The sequence below is a fragment of the Sarcophilus harrisii genome, chromosome 4, assembly GCF_902635505.1.
Source record: "Sarcophilus harrisii chromosome 4, mSarHar1.11, whole genome shotgun sequence".
Taxonomy (NCBI): domain Eukaryota; kingdom Metazoa; phylum Chordata; class Mammalia; order Dasyuromorphia; family Dasyuridae; genus Sarcophilus; species Sarcophilus harrisii.
In genome coordinates this window covers 386749793-386768908 of record NC_045429.1, presented here as the reverse complement: position 1 = coordinate 386768908, position 19116 = coordinate 386749793, and positions in this window count along the sequence as shown.

Here is a 19116-nt window from a genome sequence, read left to right as displayed (position 1 = left end):
GAGAAAATCAAAGAGAGATCAAGTGATTTGCACAAGCTCTCACAGCTATTTAGCTCATGGAATTCAGACTATAACCCAAGTCTCTAGACTCCTGTTTGATGATAGTTCTATTGTATCTTCCTGACAGTTCTGTAGTTCTCTTCCAACTCATTCCTATCCCTAAAATGGAGAGAAGGAATCTCATCTAACACATATGGTCAGTTGGTTAGTTCTGTAATTCATTTTTGTCCATGCATCTAGAGTAGGAGAAATATAGCTATACGAATACATTTGAACCTGTCTAGACCCTACTTATTTCTTTATAAAATATGGAGGTTAAAAGAAATCAAAGAAAGGGGGAAAGGACCCATCTATACAAAAATATTTATAGCAGCACTTTGAGTTGTACCAAATAACTAGAAATAAAATGGGTGCATGCCGATTGGAGAATGGCTAAAGAAATTATGATACATGAGTTGCAAGTCATCATGTAAGTTCAATGATGCATATATTAATTTTTGTATATTTAATATGTTCCTATTTTATTTCTACATTATTTATATTTGTTTTGTATTAGCATCATGAATTGGATACTTTGTCAACTATATGTAGATTTGCTGTCAATCATGTACACATAATCTACTTACTTTTTGTAGCCTTACAATGTTATAACCTTCTTTTTTTGTTAAACATATTTTTGTCATGTAGACATTCATGTGTCAATTAATTAACAAGCATTTAGTAAGATACATTTTAATAGAGGAGACAAGTACATATAAAATATATGTAGCATAAAGTTATTAAATATAAATATATACAAAGAAGTTAAATACAAGGTAGTTTGGAAAGGAGCTAGTAATAGTCGTGCATGTGGAGGACAGTATATGAAAAGGCTTCATGCAGAAGATGGTACCTGAAAAATAATTTCAGAAAAACCTGGAAAGACTGACATGAACTGATACAGAGTAAAGTGAACATCACCGGGAGAACATTGTACACAATAAAAGCAGTATTGTATGATGAACAATCATGAAAGACTTAACTATTCTCAATAATACAATGATCCAAGACAATCCCAAAAAACTCATGATGAAAAATATCAGCCTCCAGAGAAAGAACTGATAGTATATGAATACATACTAAAGCAAACTATTTCCCCCTGTTTTCTTCCTTCCTTCCTTCCTTCCTTCTTTCCTTCCTTTCTTTTTTTCTTTCTTTCCTTTCTTCCTTTTTCCTTTCACAAAAGGACTAATATGGAAATGTCTTTTACACTATGGTACATGTATAATCCGTATCAGATTACTTACCATCTTAAGAAGGGGGAAATGAGGGAGATAAGGATAAAATTTGGAACTCAAAAACTTTTTTTAAAAGAATGTTAAAAATTGTGTTTACATGTAATTAAGGGAAAATATTATTTAAAAAAGAAGATGATATCTGAGCTGCATCTTAAAAGAAAAGAGGCTTCTATGAAGTAGAGGTAAAGTAATATGTCTTATGTAACTCCCTGTCAAGTGATGCTCTGAATTATACTAGATCCGTTGCATATATCATTGATTATATATTTGCTAAGAATGACATCATCATCATCATTATGTTAAATAGTGAGGCAATTTGTTATATAATTCTAGATAACAAGTATACGACAATCAATTTTTCAAGGAATTGTAAAATTTCACACCCTCAGAGGGAATGTAATAGAAGTTTGAAAACTGACTGAGATCCTGGGATTAGTAGTTCAGAAGAACAGATATTCCCCCTTCTTCATCAGAGCAATTTGGGGTTACTGTGCAATCTATGAGCTGGAATGCAGACTTGAATTAGACTTGGGAATTCTTAAAAAGTAATATTCTCTTTTTTTTTTTTTTATTTAATAGCCTTTAATTTACAGGATATATACATGGGTAACTTTACAGCATTAACAATTGCCAAACCTCTTGTTCCAATTTTTCACCTCTTACCCCCCCCACCCCCTCCCCTAAATGGCAGGATGACCAGTAGATGTTAAATATATTAAAATATAACTTAGATACACAATAAGTATACATGACCAAAACATTATTTTGCTGTACAAAAAGAATCAGACTCTGAATTATTGTACAATTAGCTTGTGAAGGAAATCAAAGATGCAGGTGTGCATAAATATAGGGACTGGGAATTCAATGTAATGGTTTTTAGTCATCTCCCAGAGTTCTTTTTCTGGGTATAGTTAGTTCAGTTCATTACTGCTCCATTAGAAATGATTTGGGTTGATCTCGTTGCTGAGGATGGCCTGATCCATCAGGACTGGTCATCATCTAGTATTGTTGTTGAAGTATATAATGATCTCCTGGTCCTGCTCATTTCACTCAGCATCAGTTCGTGTAAGTCTCTCCAGGCCTTTCTGAAATCATCCTGTTGGTCATTTCTTACAGAACAGTAATATTCCATAATTTTCATATACCACAATTTATTCAGCCATTCTCCAACTGATGGACATCCATTCAGTTTCCAGTTTCTAGCCACTACAAAAAGGGCTGCCACACACATTCGTGCACATACAGGTCCCTTTCCCTTCTTTATAATCTCTTTGGGATATAATCCCAGTAGTAACACTGCTGGATCAAAGGGTATGCACAGTTTGATAACTTTTTGAGCATAGTTCCAAACTACTCTCCAAAATGGTTGGATTCGTTCACAACTCCACCAACAATGAATCAATGTCCCAGTTTTCCCACATCCCCTCCAACAATCATCATTATTTTTTCCTGTCATCTTAGCCAATCTGACAGGTGTGTAGTGGTATCTTAGAGTTGTCTTAATTTGCATTTCTCTGATTAATAATGACTTGGAGCATCTTTTCATATGACTAGAAATAGTTTCAATTTCTTCATCTGAGAATTGTCTGTTCATATCCTTTGACCATTTTTCAATTGGAAAAAAGTAATATTCTCAATCATTTTTATTATATTATTGAAATGTTTGCTTTATTCCATAAGCTAAAAATAAAATAAAATTTTAAAATAACTAAATATAATTTTAAAAAGGAAACACATTTTATAAGATACAGTCTGGGATGAAGGAATGGGTACTGCAAGAATTAGTAACAACAGAAACAGTGAATTTTACCCCAGACTCAGCAAGCTGAGCCAGAGAAAAGGTAGCAACAACAGAAAAAACTGAAAGGCAGACAGTGCTGGGACAAAGAAGGAGAGATTGGGAGGGGGCTACTGGACCTCTAAAAGCATCTTGGAAAATAACACCAGGTCATAGCCACTTCTTTAAGAATTGAGGAAAGATTTCCCCCAAAAGATCTGCTCTTTCCCCAGCTTTTCCTAGTACCTGTTCAGTAACAGGGACTGGAATGAGTATAATATTTCTCATTTATCTCAATGATCTTAAATGAGGTGTTTATAAAATGCTTGATACAGTACCTAGCACATAGTAAGTGCTACATGCATGTTAGTTATTATCATTATTATCTTACCTAAATATTACCTAGATCATGGTTTTTGTCTCAAGTATAAAGAGCCAGGGATTAGCTAGATTCCTAAATGTTGATGAGACCAGAGTCAAATCTTTGTATAACTATTAGGTATTTTCCTAAATGGGGTACTCCAGGACATTGTGTTTGTATAATTTTTTTGTTTATTTGCCATAAACCCATAAATTGTAAAGGAGGGCCAATGTGAACCTGAGGGTCATTATGTTGTTCTTCCACTAAAAGGCAAGCTGATTGTTGTAACAGGGTATGTGATTCATTACATTTCCAAGGAGGAAGGAGGGGTTGGAGGAAAAAGGGCGGTACTCAGAGGAAATATCACACACCAAACTAAAGTCAGGTGGATGATACTGTAGGTAGATCACTGGTCCTGAAATCAGGGAGACCCAAGTCTAAATCTAGACCCAGTCACTTGTTAGCTATGTGACCCTGGGCATGTCACTTAACCACTAAAACTGCTTCAGTTTTCTCATCTGTAAAGTGGGGAAAACAATATCACTCTTCCCAGATGAGATAATGTTTACAAAGTACCTTTTATTAATGCTAGCTATTATTATCATTATTATTAAACTACTGCCCCAGGGGATAGGAAAAGATTCAGTTCTGCCTGTATCCATCAGGGAGAAGTGAGCAGGAAGGATTGTGTATCAGCCAGCCAACTCTCTCTTCTGCAACACTCAAGGGAATTATAGATGCTAACTCTCTGAATTTAATGGAATATTATTGTGCTGTAAGAAATGATGCAAGGGAGAGATCCTTAGAGACTGGGGAGACCTTGTATGAACTGATAATGAGTGAAATGAGCAGAAGCACCAGAACAATTTATACAATGTCCACACTATTGTAAAGTTAAATAACAATGAAAGACTAAATATTATCAATGCAAATGAGCAATCACAGCTCCAGAAGATTAATAATGATGAATGACTTTTACTACCTCTAGAACTGATGGATTAGAAGTGCAGAAAGAGACATACATTTTCAATATGGCCAATACTTGGATTTTTTTGTTTGACTGTACTGATTTTTTACAAGATAAGGCTTTATTTTTTTTCCCCAGGGGAAGAGGTTAAGGAGAATTTGAGAAGTAGGAAAAATGGTAGTAGGACAATAATTTTAAAAGGAATAAAAGCAGAAAAATATTAATGAATCATTTTTAAAATAAACAAAAGGGAGAAAAAGGAAGTTCAGAAAGGAACACACCAGTAGGGCAGTGTTAGAGCTACCATATTAAGTTTGAATTTTTTTTTAAAAGTTGAATATAGTAAAGATTCAGTGATTCTTACACAGTCCTCTTTTTTTTTTATAACAACAATAATGTTAATAGCATTTAATTAATAGTGTTGTAAGGTTTGTAAAGTACTTAATAAATATTTTCTCTTTCAATCCTCATAACAAACTTGAGAGTTAGGTACTATTATGAGCCCATTTGTCAGATGAGGAAAGTGAGGCAGATAAAGGTTAAATAAATTGCTCAGGATCTCAGAGCTCATAAATGTCTGAAGCTGGATTTGAATAGATCTTAAGTAATTCCAGGCCCAATGTTTTCTGTAGTAATACACTTAACTGCCTACATATATTGGGAAATGTTCATGTTGATGTTTATCAAGTTTATCAAGTTAAAGTTAAAAGAACTTTTTGATTTTTTAAAATTTTCAATAGTATTTCTTTTTCCAAATACATGTAAAGATAGTTTTCAATATTAATTTTTGTGAGACTTCGTCTTCCAGGTTTTCCCCCCTCCTTTTCTTACTTACCCCCTCCCCAAGACAACAAGCAATCTAATATAGATTAAATATGGACAATTTTTTAAAGATTTTTTTCATATTTGTTACGTTATGCAAGAAAAATCATACCAAAAGGGAAAAAAAAACAAGAGAAAGAAAACAAAGAAAATGTGAAAATATTACGCTTTTGATCCTCAGTCTCCATAGTTCTCTTTCTGCACGTGGATGACATTTTCCACTCCAAGTCTATTGGAATTGTCTTGAATCACTGCATTCTTGAGAAGAGCCAAGTCCATCAAGTTGATTATCACATAATTTTGTTGTTGCTGTGTACAGGTTTCTCTTATTTCTTCTCACTTTACTCAGTGGGCATTCATATAAGTCTTCCAGGTTTTTCTGAAATCAGCCTACTTATCATTTCTTATAGAACAATAATATTCCATTACATTCATGTACCATAACTTATTCAGCCATTTCCCAACTGATGATCATCCAACTCAATTTCTAGTTCTTGTCATTACAAAAGGAGTTGTTACAATTATTTTGCACACATGGGTCCTTTTTCCCTCTTTTATGATCTCTTTAGGATACAGACCCAGTAGTGAGACTGCTGGATCAAGGGTATACAGTTTTATAGCCCTTTGGGCGTAGTTCCAAATTGTTCTCCAGAATGGTTGGATTATTTCACAATTCTACCTATAATACATCAGTGTCCCAGTTTTCCCACATCACATCCAACATTCATCATTATCTTTTCCTGTCATCTAAGTCAATCTGAGAGGTGTGAAGTGATACCGCTGAGTAGTCTTAATGTGCATCTCTAATCAATAATGAAAGCATTTTCTCATATGATTAGAAATTACTTTCATTTCTTTGAAAATTGTCTGTTCATCTCCTTTGGCCATTTATCATTGAAGAATGACTTGTATTCTATAAATTTGACTCCGTTTTCTCTATATTTTATTTTATTTTGTTGAGGCAATTGGGCAGATCACACATCTAGGAAGTGTTAAGTATCTAAGACCAGATTTGAATTCAGGTCCTTCTGATTTCAAGGCTAATGCTCTGTCCACTGTGTCATCTAGCTGCCCCTTTGCAAAACCTTTTAAATTAAATATTATAAAAATTATCCATTTTGCATTTTATAATGTTCTCATTCTTTTTTGGCCATAAATTCTTTCCTTTTCCAAAGATATGATAGGTAAACTATCCCCTGCTCTACTAACTTGCTTATAGTATCACCCTTTATGTCTAAATCATGAATCCATTTTGATCTTATTTTGATATAGAGTATTAGATGTTGGTCAATTCCTTGTTTCTGCCATACTATTTTCCAAGTTTTCCAGCAATTCTTGCCAAATAGTGAGTTCTTATTTCAGAAGCTGGAGTTTTTGGAATAAAAAAGAATTTTTAAAGACTTAGAGTACATTGGTATTATACTCCATTAGAAAGGGAGCTACTAAACCATCCACAAAGGATCCTTGGAGGTTCATATTGACACAGAAACCACATATTAAACTTTAATCTGTGTTCTACTGTATGTTTATTTTATTAAACATTTACCAATTATATTTAATCCGGTTCATCAGAATGTCCCACAGGCAGTATATTTGATTCCTTTGGTATGGAGGTTAGACAAAATGGTCTCTGGGTCCTTTCCATCAATAACATTTTTTTTTGTAGTTGTTCAGTCATTTTTCATTTTGACTCTTCACGATCCCATTGGAGTCTTCTTGGCAGAGATACTGGAGGGGTCTGTCATTTTCTTTTTCAGCTCATTTTACAGATGAGGAAACTGAGGCAAATGGGTTAAGTGACTGGCTTAGGGAACCACAGTTAAGTGTGTCTGATTCAAATTCAAGAAGATGGGTCTTCCTGTCTCCAGCCTCAGCCCTCTATCCACTGTGTCACCTAGCTGCCCATATCCTACCACCCAAAAGGTAGTCTCTAAGAAACACAACTAGTTTCAGAGGAAAGTTTTCTAACATGTATTCTGAGAGGGGAAGGAAGTGTAAAAGGAGACAAAACATTCTAGCTCTACAATCAGAAAACTTGGATTTGAATAGTGTGACACTGGGCAAGTAGTTTCTCTGTGTTAACCATCAATGAAGATGATCTCTACCAACCCATTTCCTTCAATATCCTACTTTAAAGCCCCCACAGAAGTCTGCAAGATGCCTGGGAGTGAATGTAAAGGGATGTGGAAGGTAAGGGAGATAAGGGGGCAAGATGGTTAATCAGATGAATCGGATCCAGGTATGAATGTAGGAGGTCTTTGAAAGAGGGAAGAGGGACTGCAGGGTCCAAGACTGAACTGATCCGGGGAATAATAATGAGACATCTGGATGCTGGCAAAATGAAGGTGGGGAGAAAAGCCAGGAAGGGCAATAGGGGGGCTTCTGCACCCAGAAGCAATTCTGGCACAGAGAAATCTTGGGTCATGTCTTCTTGTTCCAGCCTGAAATGGAACCAAAATTCTGTGAGGGAAGGGACCCTGGGTTACCAAGACATTGTATTTCCCCAGCCCGGTATCTACCAGAGTGGTACTATAACAACTGAATTGGGTATTGGATCACGCATGGATCCAAAGTCCCCAGTCCTAGAATCTGCAACTTTCCCACTGACACCCAGAAGCCAGGGCTGATGTTCATCTGTCTGTACAGTTTCCACTGACTGTCACCTGGCCGATTGGGCATTAATTACCCCACTGGCTGATGGCTGATGGCAGGGGAGCAGGGAAAGGAAATCACTTACTTCTCACAACAACCTCAAGGTGATGTTCAATATTATGCCCGTGGCCAGAGCTATATCTGGCTGGACGAGATCCTGCCCTAGATTTTCATAATGATGGTGATTAAATAACTGAGCAGTGGGAATTAGATTAATGTGACTTTCAGATGATGGAATTGTGCAGGTTAGGGTTGGGTAAACAGCTAGGATTTCTCTTCTTTTACTTAATCTATCTCTTGGCTAAGATGTACGTGTGTGTGTGTGTGTGTGTGTGTATGACTGGAGCTTCCAGAACAAACCCATAAACTGGTACTGTACCAGTACCAGTAAGGTAGTCATTTTAATTACATTCTTGTAAACCAATCTAAATATACATTAAGATCACATGTCTATATTTGCTATGTGTGTATACTCCTGTATAAGCAGATCCACATTAATAACTACTTTTTATTTAGGTTTGCAAAGTACTTCCAAATGTTATCTCATTTGATCCTCACAACAAAGTGATTCAATACCCAATTTACAGTTGAGGAAACTAAGGCAGATCTCCAAGGACTATGGAGATCAAGTTGGACTCAAATGAAGAGATATGAGAAGGCACTCCCAACCTCCCCTTTCATTGGAGATGGAATTGACAGGTATTACACATTGCACATATTTTTGGACTTTTTCAGCACATTGATCGTTGGTACCGATTTTTTATCTTTCTCTAAAAAATACTATTAGTCACATGGAATGGTTCTATGTAAGGTGGTGGGACAAACCTTTTCCCTCAAGTACCTCCATAGTCCATGGTCTTACAGTAAGTATTGAATGCTGGATTTGAATCCAGCTCTTCCTGACTCTAGGCTCACTTCTCTATCCACTGAGATATCTAGCCATGTGCATCCATATCCAAGATCAGGACTTACAACACTTAGCCAGTGCACTCTGCTACTGAAAACTTGTTTGTAAAAATGAATTTTGGTGGAGCAGACCATCCAGAATAATTTCAAAAAAGCATATCTGAAAAAAATAATGGTGTCAGGTAAAACACAGGTCTAGAAGGGAAAACAGAATAGATAAGTTGTTGTTTTAAGCTTGATAAACCACATTTTAATTATAATAGACTAAATACAGTGTCATATTTTATCTCAAAACTGATATTTATTTTAGAGAAATTAATTTTATGATATAAAATATTGGAACACTTTCTTTCATGTAAAAGGTGTATTCTTGAAAAAAGTATATGAAAATAAGCCCAATTATATTTTCCCTTTGACAATTTATTATTTCAGAGGTGTGTTCTAATATTAAATTAGGCATAGTTTCTAACACTTTAGCTTTAAGGGATGTTTTTGTGGGTTAGGTCTGATTCAGGCTAATCTCAGGCTCACATTTAGACTAGGAGTTTATGTTCAATATTAGAACAAAATAAGACACTTGTAGACTATTTAACAACTTATAAAAGGAGATGTATTTAGTTAATACCTTGAGTAGATTTAGTTGAATGAAACTCCCTTTTCTGAGTTGCCCATTATTTTCCAACAGAAAGAATCAGAAAACTTTGGAAAGATCTTTATGAACTGATGCAGAGTAAAACAAACAAGAGCCAAGAAAACAATCTATACAGTAATTACAATAATGGAAAATAGGGGAAAAAAACACATGACTGCACTCCAAAATCAAAAGTGAATATCACAAGATCAGAAAGATCTAGCTGGACTCAAGTGAAGAGATAAGACACTCCCTAGTTCACCCTTTAGTTGGAGGTGGAATGTCCACAAGTGTTACACTTCTACATATTTTTGGACTTTTTCAACATATTGATCACTGGCACTGATTTTTTTTCCTTCTCTAAAAAATACTATTTGTCACATGGGATGTCTTGATGTGAGGGAGTGGGATAAATCCTATTTCCTCAGGTACCTCCATTGTCCTTATGACTTAAAGTTCTTCCCTAAGTAAATCATTGTGGTGGTCATTGTGACCACTGGTCATTGAGAGTGAGCAGACAGTTGCTGAAGTTGTGAATTAAGTGGCAGAAGGAAAGGGAATGATGTGAAGCACCAGTGGCAGGGAAAATCCTTAATAATGGTCTGGCAAAGGTAGTCACCATGAACACGACAACAGGACTCCAAACTGAAAGTTCCTCTAGAATAGTGGTTCTTAAAGTTCTTAAAGTGTGGTCCAGAGAACCTCAGGGGTCTCTGAAATCATTTCAGAGGCCTGCAAATTCAAAATTAGTTTTTATTCATAATATGGTAAACATTTATAAATATAACCCACATAAACAAAAACTCTTTGGACAGATCCTCAATAATTTTTTAAGCGTATATTTAGAGCAAATGTTTGTGTACCACTGCTATAACCCTAGTGTGGGATACAAATCAGCTGGAAAAAATGAGAAAGAGGTTTGTTGTCCATATTAAGCAAAATGCAAATTAGAAAAATTTTGAAGTTTTGCCTTGAGTCTCTCAAAGTGGAAAAAATGATAGACAAAAACAGTCACTGTTAGAGGGATCTGAGAAAACAGATGTCAGGCATCTAGGTAGCACAGTAGATAGAATGCTGGCTCTGGAGTCAGGAAGACCTCACACTTTCTAGTTGTGTGACTGGGAAAGTCACTTAATAACCCTATTTGACTCTGTTTCTCATCTATAAAATGAGCTTGAGAAGGAAATGGCAAATCACTTGAATATCTTTTGCCAAGAAATCCCTATATGAAATCATAAAAAGTTGGACACGGCTGAAAATGACTAAACAAGAGCAAGAGAAAACAGGAAGGTCCACTCACACTCCAATCATTCTGGAATTATTTATAATAATTATATGAGAAAAGCGATTAAACTGTTCATATCTTTTGACATAAAGATATTCCCCAATTACCACATGAGCTCGAGAGCAAGGATTGTTTCCACTTTTCTATTTGCATCTCAGCTTTTAGTACACAGTTGGCACCTAATAAAAAATAAATCCTTTTCCATTAGTTTCCCTCGATTCTTTTTAGGTGCAAAGATCATTCATTCATTCACTTTGGTGAAGACAAGACATAAGAATGGAAAAGCTCTCTATGTTATCCATTACTAATGCCTCTCCACCTTAAACACTGGTACTGTCTCTTCCTTGACCCTCTTCTTTTTTCTTATATATTCTTTAAAAAGTCCCCTTTTGGTTGTGAGCTTTAATACTCCACAAACTAGTTTCAAAGGACCATAGTATGCATTTATATTTATCCTCTTGCCTAACCTTGCTTCTATCTTTCGTAAATATCTTTTTAGAATCTAGGATGATTGGTGAGTGCCCTGTTAATCAACCACATTACTGTCTTCAGTCAACTTTTATTTTTCTTCTTCATTGGAATTATTTTACTTTTTATCTTCAGAATTTAGTTCTTGGGTGTTTCAAATCTTTTTTCAACTGACTTCCCTGCAGAATTTAGTCCATTAGATATTTCCTTTCTTTTTGAATCTTTTGAAAGTTTCAGGGTAATGGGAGATCATTTTTCTATCACAATATCTAGAAGGAAAAAAATTCCTTTTGTTCCCATAATTTCCACTCCAAAAATTCCTCGTTGTTAGTGAAAATCAGATTCATAATAGAATTTTCCCTTGTTGGTTCTTCTATCTATTATAGAACAAAATTATTTTTAAAACCAACTTGAAAAATTTAACTGCTCTGTTTTTGGCAGAAGTCTGGGTAATTGAAAGTCTCCTAATATTCATATCCATGCCTCTGTACTATGCTTATGACCTTTTTTCCTGATATCATCTATTTCCTCTTTCAGTCCATGTGGTCTGTAGTATACTCCATTTGACAGGGAAAAAATGACAAAATCACTTTTGTTTTTCCCTCTCTTGACCTTTAACCTAATGTTCTCCATCTCATGCTTCCTCATCCTGGTTTCTGAATTTCCTTACTTTAGTAAGTCTTCTTAATATATAATACTAAATTATATATGACTTATTTCTTCTGTGTAATTAAAGTTCCAAAGTCCATTGACATAGAACTCTCTGTTCACTGAGAAGAGCAGGAAAGAGGAGAGCCGCCATTTCTTCAGTCTCTTTTGGCTCTTCAGATGCTTTGGGTGCTTCTGGGATGAGAGAATATATATGATGTCCACTCCACTTTAGGTTGCTGAAGGAAGAACAGGACTCTGGGAAGAAGCCCACCTGAGTGAACCTAGCAGTCTCCGTCATGTCCTAATTCCCAGCTTGTTCCACCTTCCCCTTGGGTGAGATCTGGAATACTCTCTTGGTTAAGCTGAGTTACCTCACCCAGTGGCAGAGCTTCTTCCCTCTGTATTGTCAGATAAATATTCTCCTATCTATTTTCTCTGATTTCCATTTTGCTACCAACTTGGAAAAATGGGTTTCTTTGTTACTTGCTATGTATGTTTATTGTGGAACTAGAATTTGGTGAAAAGGGAATCAAGCCTTGGATATAAAGCTTGGGTCTTCCTTTCTCTGTTAATGAACACAATCAGAAGTTTAACTTGAATCTGAAAACTACATCCCCTAGACTAATAGTATTTAAAACAGCAGAAAGATGTCCTAATCCAGTATCCCTCTCTCTCTGAGGAGAGTGACTGAGCTTCTAATCCCAGCCTCCTACCTCTTGAGGTGAGAACTCCCACTTGGAGAAAGATGGAGGAAGCAGAGGCTAGAGATGTCTACTCGTACTCCCTTTAGGCTACACAACAATACCTGCAAGATACATGTTTCGGAATAGCCTCTCTACAGATGCTTCTTAGAATATAGACATGTCCATAGTCATCATTTTTATCCTGCTGAGTCTCAGGGATACCTATGAACTAAAAATTTTCCTTTTTGTATTAGGATCTCTAGCTCCTTTTCCTACCTAAACTTTGGACATTTGTGTATAGACATCAGAAACTTTGGGTTATGTTACTGGCTCCTTAGAGTTAGTCAGTGAACTATCGGATACCTCAAACTACTATTCTTCCTTCGCTGTATTCTCCATGGTATTTAGCAAGGAAGACATACATAGGTAGTTCTCCTCTATGCCCTATACATTTTAGTTTAAAACTTCTTTGATTAGACTCCCAAGTCTAATCATGCAAATGCAATCAGAAAAGCTTAGAGATGCTCCATCCCTGGCTAGGGGCCTGTCATTCCTATATTTTAAGCCATGGTTCAGTAGTTCAAATCCCACTTTCAAATGCTATGTTTATCCAGCTGTTCACCTCCCAAATCTATTTTTCTCTTCTGTATTCCTTGTCTTCAACGTGTAGCAGTAAGGTAAGCACAATCTGTGTCCCATGGTCTTCAACTTTTTGCCCAAGACTTCATAATCTAACACTTTCTAGGTTTCTCCTAGTACTATCATTTGTACACATGCGAAGAGTGATTTGTACACATTCACTAGTCATTTGTTTTTGACAAACTTTGGAAGTTTTTCTGTTATGTCTTGGCTTTTTGCCTGGGAAAAAGGGTGACAGTGACATCTCTATTTACAAATAGCAGCCCCACTGCCTCTAAGTAGGAAGTCACCAATCACCATTACTTTTTTCTTCTTCCTCTGACCTTTACTGGATGGTCTCTCATCTGATAGCTCCCATGATGCTATTTTATCATTCACGGAGAAGCAGCTACTTCCTCCTAAGAGCACCCAGCTCCCTTCTTTTCAGAAGGGATTTCAGATTTGTTTTTTAGCTTCAAGTATGCAGTTGTCCTTTTCTTTACCTTCCTCCTCTGTAAGGTATTTTTCCATAGAAAGACTGGTAGAAACTAATGCAAAATAAAATTAGGAGAGCCAGAATAAATATGCACAATGACTACAATTGAAATGGACAGAAAACCAACAATAACGCAAAGGACTGAATGCAATGCATTATAATGGCTAAACCTGACCCCACAGAAAAGACATGAGAAAAAACTTCCCTACTTTCCTTGCAGAGGTAGGGGACTATGGTTATGGAAAATTACAGGTAATGTCAAACTGGTTCAATGTGTGGGTTAATTTCTTTTTAGTTTTCTTTTTTCCTCTTTGTTATATTCTGAGAGAGGAAGGGAGGCAGGCCACAGGGAAATGGGAAATATAGATGACATAAAAACAAAATATATTAACATTTGAGGGACAGAGTGGATAAAACACTGAACATGGAAGCAGGAAGATCTGAGTTCAAATTTGGCCCCAGATACTTAAGTTGTGTAACTCTGAACAGGTCACTTTTTCCAGCTTCAGTTTCCTCAGTTGCAAAGTGATGATAATAACAGAACTTACTTCCCAAGATTGTTGTGAGTATCAAAAGAGGAAACATTTGTAAAGTGCTTAGGGAGCCTGGCAAATATTGAGCACTTTATAAATGGTTGTTTCCTTCCTTCTTCCTAAAAAGGAAAGAGAAAGAAGAGATTGAAAATGAATGAAGAGCAGGGGTTGGACAGTAATCTTTGTCAGGATGGTCTCTTTATATAACATAAAAAACAGAAACTCAGGATCTGTGGTCTAGGAGTGAGTTAAATGTCAGGAAGCTCACTGGGTCTGAGTAAACAGCCCTCTCTAGGAGCTCAGAGGTCAGAGGAAGGAAGGAGATGGAACAATCTCTGGGAAGCAAGCATGGATACAGCAAGCTTTGCAGAGGAAAATGAGCAGTCTTGTAGAATTTGTAATAATGTAGAATTTGTAAATTCATGTAGAATTGTAGAGAAAGACCTGGGGTGGGGATGCTGTGGGGGAGGGCAAAGGACAGGTCAGGAGGAGCGTACTGGCACAGGACACAGAATGTTGCAAAGAGTTCACTGAAGGAACGGGACTGAAGAATAATTTAATGGAATCGTAACTTGCTATATAGCAAAATGAGACATCAGAAGTCATATAATTTATCTCTTCATTTTTCATTGTTATGGATACCTTTTATTTTTTTATGTCAGCTACATGTCCCAATATATCCCTCCTTACTCTCCTCCCAGAGAGTCATCATTTATAATAAAAACAAACGAGAGGGAGGAAAAGCAGCCCAACACACCAACCAAGTGACATTTCATGTAGCATTTCACAGCCATAATCCTCCATATCTGCAAAGAAAGAAGAATTGCATTCTCATGCCTCCTCTGCACAGCCAAATTTTGACATTATAATTTTGTAGCTGTATCTGGTATTATTTTTTCCTTTGGATTTAATATGGCACCTTTCTATTATTGATCTCAATGGAGTACATGTCTAACAATGGGTTCTTTGGGTAACGCCCTGGGCATTTTAGTCACTTTCTTGGCATAATTTCAATTGCTTTCCAGAATGGTTATACCAATCCACAACTTCCCCAACAATGCATTAGTGTGCTGCCCTTATAATACTATCTTCAATTTTTGTCATTTTACCAATTTTCTGAGTGCAAGGTGAGACCTCTGTCATTTTGGCTTGCATTATTATTAGTGCACTCATTTCCTTTTTTTTAAAATCAGGAGTAGAATTTATTTTATTTTTCCCCAATAATATTTTGTTTTCCAAAGGCGTGTAGTTTTCAACAATCATTTTTGTAAAACTTTGTGTTCCAAATTTTTTCTGTCTCCCTCTCTTACCTCCCTTCTCCCCAAGGCAGAAAGCAATCTGACGTAGGTTAAATATGTGCAATTCTTTTAAACATACTTCCACATTTGTTATGTTGTGCAAGAAAAAGCAGGTTAAAAGGGGAAAAAAAATCACAAGAAAGAAAAAAACACAAGCAAATAAACAACAGGCGAAAATACTATGCTTTGATCTATACTCAGTCTCCATAATTCTCTCTCTGGATGCAGTTTGGCATTTTCCATTCCAAGTCTACTGCAATTGCCTTGAATCACCTCATTGCTGAAAACAGCCAATTCCATCACAGTTGATTATCACATAATCTGTTGTTGCTATGTACAGTCTTCTTTTAGTTCTGTTCACTTCACTCAGTATCAGTTCGTGTAAGTCTTTTCAGTCTTTTCTGAAATCAGCCTGCTCATCATTTCTTATAGAACAATAATATTCCATAATATTAATCTATCACAGTTTATTCAGCTATTCTCCAACTGATGGGCATCCACTCAAATTTCCAGTTCCTTACCACTACAAAAAGAACTGCTACAAACATTTTCACACATGTGGCCCCCATTTCATTTTATAGATGAGGAAATAGGTCCAAAGATTTTTCCAACTAGTTAATAGCAGATAAATCTGAGATTATAACCCATGTCCCTTACCCCTAGGCCAGTGTTATTTCCAAAGTACCACACTGTTTCTTAACCTTCATTAACTTCTACCTAGGAATGAAAATGAGAACAGGAAGGCAGTAAAACACAGCTAAAGATAAGATCAAGAGAGGATAAAGAGGGGGCTAATCATTTCACAAGCTAAGGAAGTCCATGACAAATATAACCACCTTAGTTCTTCAGATAGTGGAAGTAAAGGGCAGCTAAGTGTTCTATAATGTATAGAGGGGCTGGCCCTGTAATCAATAAAACCTAAGTTTAAATCTATTCTCAGGCACTTAGTTACTAGCAGCATGATCTTAAACAAATCACTTAATTCTGTTTGCCTCAATTTCCTCATTTGTAAAATGAACTGAAAAAGGAAATGGCAAAGAAAACCCCAAATGGGGGCAGGAAAAGTCAGGCACTAAACAAAAATGGAGGTGAATCATGGAGGGGATGATTTTTCCCCAAAAAGTCATTATCAAAGAACTATTCATCTATTATATTTTTTCAGTAGCTAATTTGTCTCCCTAATGATGTTTTTCCTTATCCTGATATTAAAATAAATTTCCCTTCTGCACGGTAGTGCTATGTTTTTGTATAGGAAGAAGTGGCAATGAGGAGAGGGGAGATAAAAGAGTGCAGGGTAATTATAGGAAGCCAATCTGGAACTACGCATTTACAGATGGGTGACATAAACAGGGAAATCATATATTGCTACAATGGATTTAAGTTATCATAAACTTCTAGAGAAAAGGTAGGGAGAGTGGGAGCAGATTTATTAGCAAAGGCATAATTTAAGGGCAATAAAATCTGGGAATTCTTATCCTAGAGGAATTTCTTAAATCTTTGACCAGAATTTTCTTGTATTTCAAGGGAATCAGCAATAACTATCTATTGTTGTAGTTCAGTTGTTTTCAACTGTGTCTGATGCTTTGTGACCAAATTTGGCAGAGGTATTGGAGTGATTCATTATTTCTTTCTTCAGCTCATTTTACAGATGAGGAAACTGAGGCAGACTAGGTTAAGTGACTTGCCCAAGGTCATAAAGCTAATAAGTGTCTGAGAGCAGATCTGAACTCAGGAAGATGAAACCCACTCTATCTGCTACATTCCCTACTTGCTTTGAACTATCTACCTATCCCCAGAAAGACTTAATAAGGATGATAAAGCTGAAGTTTAGTTGAAAAAGCATTGAACTCAACATTAGCAGTTCTGCCTTTTCTGCTCACTAATAGGCACTGCCTTTGCCCCTCACACAGAGATGAAAAGTCTTCTCGGCATTCTCTCCACCAATCGGGATTCATGCTACTCTATAAAAGCAACTATAAAATGCCTTGGGCTTGACTGGAAACCAAGTTACACATGCAATCTGAGGGAACCACGTTATAGTAGCCAGAGAATAGACCTCTGTGTCAGAAGATATGGGTTTAAGTCGTCTCTCTGGCACATACTGAATGACTTGGACAAGTTCCTTAAACCTCCCAAGACCCTCCAGTGTGGGAATTGAATGAATCCTACTGACTCCATCTTGTGACTCAATTCTGTATCTATCTCAGTTTACTTTTTATTCAATTATGGATCTAGTCCAATATTAGTCTTGTGAGAAAACTTGATTCAATTACAGGAATTGTAACTTTATTGTATTGTTTGAACCTAGCTCTTTGTGGCTACTTGTTGCTTAGAACCCCAGTCAGATCCAAACATTGAACCAAGGAATTTTTTCACAATTATATATCTCACATTACCTATCACACACTCAAGTGGGACCGCACAATGTCCTATTTGAGACCAATCTATTACTGTCTCCTAGTTCCTTTGATTGGAGGAAGTGGGACACCTCTTTTTCTGATGTCAGGGAATTCATTTCTATTCATTCTCCCCCTCCCAATTTTGAAAGTCTTTCAAAATATTTTATTTATTTTTTATTACATTTTTAGTTCAGCTTGTCTTGCTCACTCCTTCCCAACCCCAAATTAGAGAAGTCCAACTTTTGCTATAGCTATATATGTGAAATCAGATAATACATACTTCCATATAGCAGTTATTTCTCTGGAAGTGGATAACATTTTCCTTCCTAAATCCTTTGTAGTTGATGTGAATGTCCAATTTACTCAGAATAGTTTAGTCATTCACTAAGCTTAGTCATTACTCTTCAAACAACATTGCTGTTACACTATACAGCATTTGGTTCTGCTCATTTCACTTCATTATTTCGTGTAAGTCTTTCCATGTTTTCCTAAAATCAATTTACTCATCATTTCCTACAGCACAGTGATATTCCATCGCAATTATATACCACAACTTATTCAGTCATTCTCCAATTAATGGGCATCCCCTCAATTTCCAGTTCTTTGCTACCACAGTGAGAGCTGCTATAAATATTTTACAACATATAGGTCCTTTTCCTTTCCCCCTAATCGTCTTTGAAAATAGACCTAGTAGCGGTATTTCTGGGTCAAAGGGTATAGGCAATTTAATAACTCTTTCCAAATGGCTCTCCATAATGGTTTCCTTCAATTAGAAATCAGATTACCTACTCTTGTATTCTAGTTGATATCTTCCTAATTGTTTTCTTCTAATGCATAAAATCTGTTCCCCCCCTATATTCAGGGTCCAGTGCCCAGCTGAGGAGGTCCAGTCATCATCTGTCATGCAACTGGCATGTATGGCCTAATAAATCAATTTGCTTGGAAGCTCTAATCTTTGGTTCCTCAATTATTTCAGATTTCACCCATTTTATCAGGCTAGTCTCAAGGATTAGAAGTCGTGCAATCTACAACTTTCTTTACCAGTTGCCATGGAAATCAAAGTCTCCTGAAAAAATTTTTTTGCAATGTAATTAAAATAGGATTATTGCTTTGACATTATCTGCAACTAGTGAGGGCAGTGGTTAGAGCAAGCTGAGAAGACCTGAATTCAAACGCAGCGTTGGACTTACTAGTTGTGCGACCCTAGGCAAGTCACTTAACCCTGTTTGCCTTATTCCACTGGAGAATCGGCAAACCGTTCCAGTGTATTAAAACCCCATACCAATCACAGA